We start from the raw sequence: 6,132 nt of genomic DNA, 5'->3' as shown, positions 1-6,132 counted from the left end.
GCCTGACTTTTGCCAGCCTTTGTGCTCCAGGACTCAACCAAGCAGCGGATTGATGCTTCATTTGTGGATCATACATGAAGCACTAACTTTCATCCCCAGTTACAATTGTTTGCAAAAAATTCAGATAGCTATCGGCAGTTTCAACGAAGTCTTGAGCGCAAGAAAGATGCACCTGTTTTTGTTTTTCAGTCAAGAAGTGTGGAATGAAACGAGAGCTTACCTTTCATTTTTTCTGTTTGACACGGTACATACTGCATCTTGACCGATGTTTAGCTCTTCTGCTATGGCCCAAAGGATAAGATGAGGTTGTTCAAGCAGGAACGCACACACTTTTGCAACTTTTCATCATGAACAGCTGTTGACAGCCTCCTGCTTTTTTCATCGTCATTCAACGACTGTCTACCGTCTTTAAACCGCTTCCACCATGTATATGTTGTAGTACAAGATGCGGCTTCATCACCAAATGCTTGCTGTATCATAGGATAAATTTCAACAAAAGATTTTTGAAGTCAAACACAGAATCTTATTGCGCTTCTCTGTTCCATGTTGTGAGCTCACGTGAACACAATGTACGAGGCCAAATATAACTTGAGACTGGAGTGACAAAATGTGATGAAATTTTGTACACACACTCGTCTGACATCGTACTACATAGTTCCTTGGTTGTCTGAGAGATGGTGTTACTTGTATCGACTACAGAAATTTAATTCGGGAACTTTTCAGACTTACTGTGTATACCTGTGGGTTTCAGTTAACTACACATCTCAGGAACAGTCAACCTGAGATTGTTCAAGACTAACACTTCATTTACATTCATACATATCATCCTCATTCATCCTCTGAAGTAATACCTTACAGTGGTTGTGGAGGCTAAAACAGAAAAAAATAAGAAGTTATACCTGGAGATTATATTCTGCTTATTACATGTTCAATATGACCGCCATCACATCCAGTAACTTCTTCAAATGAACTCCTATGTTGTTACCAACTGTGACATATCCTCTGTTATCTCATTGCACACCTCGATTATCAGTACTCACAGTTTTATCACTGTATGACGATGTTTAGGGAAAATCTTTTCCTTTAGAAATCCCCAAAGAAAATAATCACATGAATTCAAATTAGGACTGTTTGGGGGGCATTTCTGTCAACACACAAAATGGTTTGAAATATTTGTGTTAAAAGTTCATGTAGAAAGTTTAAAACAACATTAGCTGTGTGTGGTCTGGCTTCATCCTGCTTGAACTACTCGTTTTCTAATTGTAACTCTTTTGCAAGAAGCTGAGGAACAAAATTATTATGCAGCATGTTTAGATAACATTCACTGTTCACTGTCCGTTCAAAAAACAAGGCCCTACCCCATGACTTGAGACAGCGGCTGATATCGTAATTCTTGGAGCTTGATGCATCTTTTTTATGAAACATCTTTGGATTTTCAGAAGCCCAAAAGCACATATTTTGTTTATTAACAACCCCGTTTATGTAAAAATGTGCCTCATCTGAAAACCAAACATTGTTCAACAATACGTCTTGGTTCACAGCTTGTTTGGCAAATGCCATTCTTTGATGTTTGTTGTCAACTGTTAATTGAGGCAACACTGTTATTTTGTACGGATGCAAATGCAGATCTTTTTTTAAAATTCACTGCACAGATTGCCTAGAAATCCCACGTTATGCTGCTGCTTTTCTTGTGATTTTCCCAGGCTACTCAGTAATGCTGTTCTGACAGCTTCCACATTTTGTGGAGAATGAACATCGGCAGGCGTTTGTGCTTATTCTCAAATACTGGGCCATCATTATTAAATTTTTTGTAAAGTCTACATATTGTTTTAAGTGAGAGTGACCACTGAGTTTGAAAATGTGCACAAAACCATTTTTGTGTAAGCACCACAATTTTCCTTTCATTAAAAAACAACAAACTCTTTATTATGCGCTGTTCAACAGTCAGTCTTCGTTTGTCGGCCATCTCTGAATGATACGCAAGCAGCACACCCTGAAAGAGAAGAACTAATATTCATGAACCGCTGTCACTTCTGCCAACATAAAACACATTAATAATTATTAACCTAAACAATTATTGGCAAAACAAATGTTGGATCATTTCATGTGCCACCCTGTATGATCTCTAAATATTAGTTGACATTTTAATATCTTCTATAAAATGCTGCAGATGATAAAATTTGTTTGATTTTGTATAGTTCTTGCTTGATTCAAGATATTCATTGATTCTTGTTGAGTGACGTATATAAGTACATTCCATAATGGTGTAAAATGTTTTTTCAATAACAATCCTTGAACAGAAAGTCTTCTGTATTTTGCAGTTTGATAAATGTGAATCTATGGTTACAGTTTAACATCCTTCCATAGAAAGTTTAATTGTGATCCTCCAGGTGACAATAACTTTTGTTGATAAAGTCAGTTTGAAATGAATAGTTTTCTGGGTAAAGAGAAGAGTAGTTGGAATGACCGAGTATTTATAAAGAAAATATTGAACATGTTAAGAAGTCTTTCCTGAGTAATCATAAAAAACTTGTTAGGAAGTCCAGTCTTGAAGTAACAGTGCCAGTGATGACAGATTGGAATGTTTTAAAAAATGCTTACATAAGCATCTGTACCATTTACAGCTGTTCCCAGTTTTGGTCTACCGATTTTGCAATCAAAATGTTGCCACAGGAAGATGATGACTTTCTAGATAGTATTATGTTTATTGATGAGTCAATATTTCATGTTAGTGGAAAAGTTAACTAAATAATGTCTGTATTTTGGGGGTCAATCAAGTGGGAGTTTTTGTAGTGGAAGGTTGTTTCGTGTGTGTTTGCTGTTTAGTTGTTTTTTTTTTTGTTGGTTTTTGGATAATTTAATTGGATTTGTGCAACGACTAATTGTGGATAGTTTACTGGTTTTTTTTATGAGTATTGGTTACAGATTGTGCCTTATTTTGAGTTTTTTCTGTTTTTTAATCTTGTTGCCATTGGCAATAAGTTTAATTTAGCATAGTACATTATTGTTAGGTAAGTTGGTTGGATATTATTTGATTATCATTTGTTCAGTGATAGTGAGCTACTTGTTATTAGTGCAGGTGTGAGCGATGGTAGACCTTCGTTTTTCTTTCTTTTGTTATTTAATTCTGTTTACAAACTTTTATTTTTCTTATCAGACTGATATCACTATTTTATTTTCTGATGTTTTTATTAATATACTAATTGATTTTTTTTTTTTATTCGATAGACGTGTCTTGTCTACAGAGGGTGTTGTGATTCCAGAGCCTTTTTGTGCTGGGACATTTGGAAGCTCGCCTTGTTTTTACCCCTGACCCTGTATTTTGGGATATTAGTATGTGGGGTATCATTGGACTCCTTTTGGGTGGAGTTTTTTTTGAGTTTAAATTTTTTTAGAGTTTTTTTGGACATTTTTGTTGGACAAAACATGATGGAGGAAGACGCCTTCAAGTCGTGGAGTACCCTCTGGAGGTCTCCTGTTGGGGCGCACAAAAGGAGGACAAAAAGAAGGCTGGAGTTTATTATTTCAACGGGCTGGAAGAGGGGCCTGTTTGTTATTTTGAAGCCGGGGGCCTCCAGAGTGTTGATTTCTCCCCATAAGCAATAGTTAGGGCAACAAAGCATTGAAGGGAAGAAGATGAGGAATTGGTGTGGTTTTTGGGGGATATTTGCCCCTTTGACCGGCTGTTGGATGAGGTACAGCAACAAGTTTTGAGGTTGGCGAAGCTGATGGCTGCCAATGCCAACACTAAGATAGAAATCAAGGAGTGCTCATCTTGGCTTTCTGAGTTGATGAAGAGGAGGGTGGATATGAAGAAAGCAGGGCATCTGTTATGTGCAGGTGGAAGACGAAAGGAGGAGAGAGAGAAGCAAGAGGGAGTAGATGTTGCGACTCAGACCCTTCAATATGAGTCCAGAAGACTGCTGGAACAGATAGAGGAGAACCTTCCAGAATTAGTATTAAAGAGATGGCTGGCTTTGCTGTTTTTTAAGTGCATGGAGCGACAGGATCCAGTTTTTGATGCACGTAATGTAGATATTGTGATGGTGCTGGATTTGTCTGGTGATATGAGGAGTCGTATGAGAGGAAGATCTTGGATCAGGCTCTGGCGGTGAGGAGGATGCTCCAGGCAGGAAAATTAAAGGGCAGGTTGTGGCGGAGAGAGGCCAGTCGGAGATATTATTTGGAAATCTTGAGGAGAAAAGATGTGGCACATGCTATACAGTAGTAGTGGACATGAAGGTGGTAGAAAAAGGTGTTGTGGAAGATTTGTACCGGGCGTTTTGCAAGGTGAATAAGGTGAAGGAGTGTTTGTTGTATGGGGTCCCTGGAAACCAGTTGGATTTGCAAGAGGCTCCTGGAATATCTAGGGAGACAGTTGGGATGGCAGATGGTTCTCCATATGGAAGAGATTCTGCTGACGAAAGGAGTGGGTAAAGGTGGGAGACAGGCTAAACAGGAATCGTCAGGTACTATTGTCTTTAAGTCGGAGGGTATGACATATGCTGATCTGGTAAAGAAAATTAAGGTTGGCGTCTGTGAGGAGGATCTTGGTGAAGTTTTGTCAATCAAAAAAGGAGTTGGGGACTCACTTCATATTTGAATGAAGGGTGAGGGTGAGAAGATCGAGGAGAACAGAAGGCAGGTTAAGGACAAATTAGTAGGTGTAAATGTGTCACGAACTGCACGAGGTAGGCTGGCCTTTTTGAATTTTAAGGATTTGGAGGCCGATACGGTGGAGGCGAAGGTTGTGGCAGCTGTGAGGGATGCTGTTAAGGATCAAAGCGTGGAAGTGAGAGTTTTGTCGATGAGGACTGCTTATGGTAGCACTAAGATGGCCACTGTGGTGTTGCCTCAGACAGTAGCGTCTAAGCAAGCTTATTAAGAAGGAACAGAAAAAAGTTGATGGCTAGGATCATTCAGGTTAATGTTAATCGAAGTGCCTTTTCGCATGACATGATTTTTGAGATTGCGTGGAGGAAAATTGCCGACGTGCTTCTGGTTTCTGAACCCAATTTTCGGCGGTTAGAGCAAGGCGGCTGATTATTTGATGTTGGGAGAGGTGCAGCTATTTATAAGCTTAATAAGAATGTTAAAGAAAATGGAAAACAATGTGCAAGTTTTCTTTTATACATTTAATGCAGAATAGATTGATGATTCATTTATATAAATTCATTATTTATACAGAAAATAATTGATGATTCTAAAGTCTAGTCAAAAATAATATGACCATCATATTCTTCTATCCACCATATTATCATTACATATTTTCATACGTTTTATTTGAAAATAACTTTCAAAGAATTTTTACTAAACAATTAAGTTAAAAATAGTGCAACTGAAGATCTATTTGATATCTTATAAAACTTTTTAAAGGACTATGGAGCTGGAAACAAAACAGTAAGGGCAGTTGTATGAAATAGGGAGAATCATATGTGACAGTTAAATTCATTATTACATTCCAATTTGAAAGTTATAAGGGAACTAAAATAATTAATACTGCTATTAATTTACCTCTGTATATATATAAAAAGTCAAATACCACTCACTTCACAGTACCTCAAAACTAATGCTCTAATCAGTTAAACTTTGTAAGAAACTTCCTCTTGGTTCTAAGTGCGCACAAAGAAAGCTTTTCAAATAGTTGTGAGAAGATTAGAAGGGGTTTAACTTCGCAAACAGGGATTAAATTTAAAGTTGATAGGCCTTGTTGGATCATCTGAAAATATGTGTAACTGCTTTGGTGAAAATTTCTGCAGTGTCAAGCAAAATGAATTATGGATATTAATGTACAGATGTACACTATAACCTTTTTTACTCTATTCACTGAGATCAATGTAGAACCAAATTTCCATGAAAATCTGAAATTGTGTTCTTTCCAGATATTTTGTATCTGTCTAAGAAAGTAAATATTGAATAAAAAATTAACTTGTCAAAATAAAGTATTAATCTTGATGATATGTTATAAATTATATTTAATAACATACTTTCTTTTCCCCTCTGTAAATTGTAAAATTATTCAGTTATTTACATTATAAAGTTAGTTTAGTTCACATTATAAATGTGAACTAAATTTGTTTGTGTATTTGAATAATATTTACAGTCATTTGAATTGGATGGTAGTTATCTATA

The sequence above is a fragment of the Lycorma delicatula genome, chromosome 1, assembly GCF_047948215.1.
Source record: "Lycorma delicatula isolate Av1 chromosome 1, ASM4794821v1, whole genome shotgun sequence".
In the NCBI taxonomy this organism is placed as follows: domain Eukaryota; kingdom Metazoa; phylum Arthropoda; class Insecta; order Hemiptera; family Fulgoridae; genus Lycorma; species Lycorma delicatula.
This window is presented reverse-complemented; position numbering follows the sequence as displayed.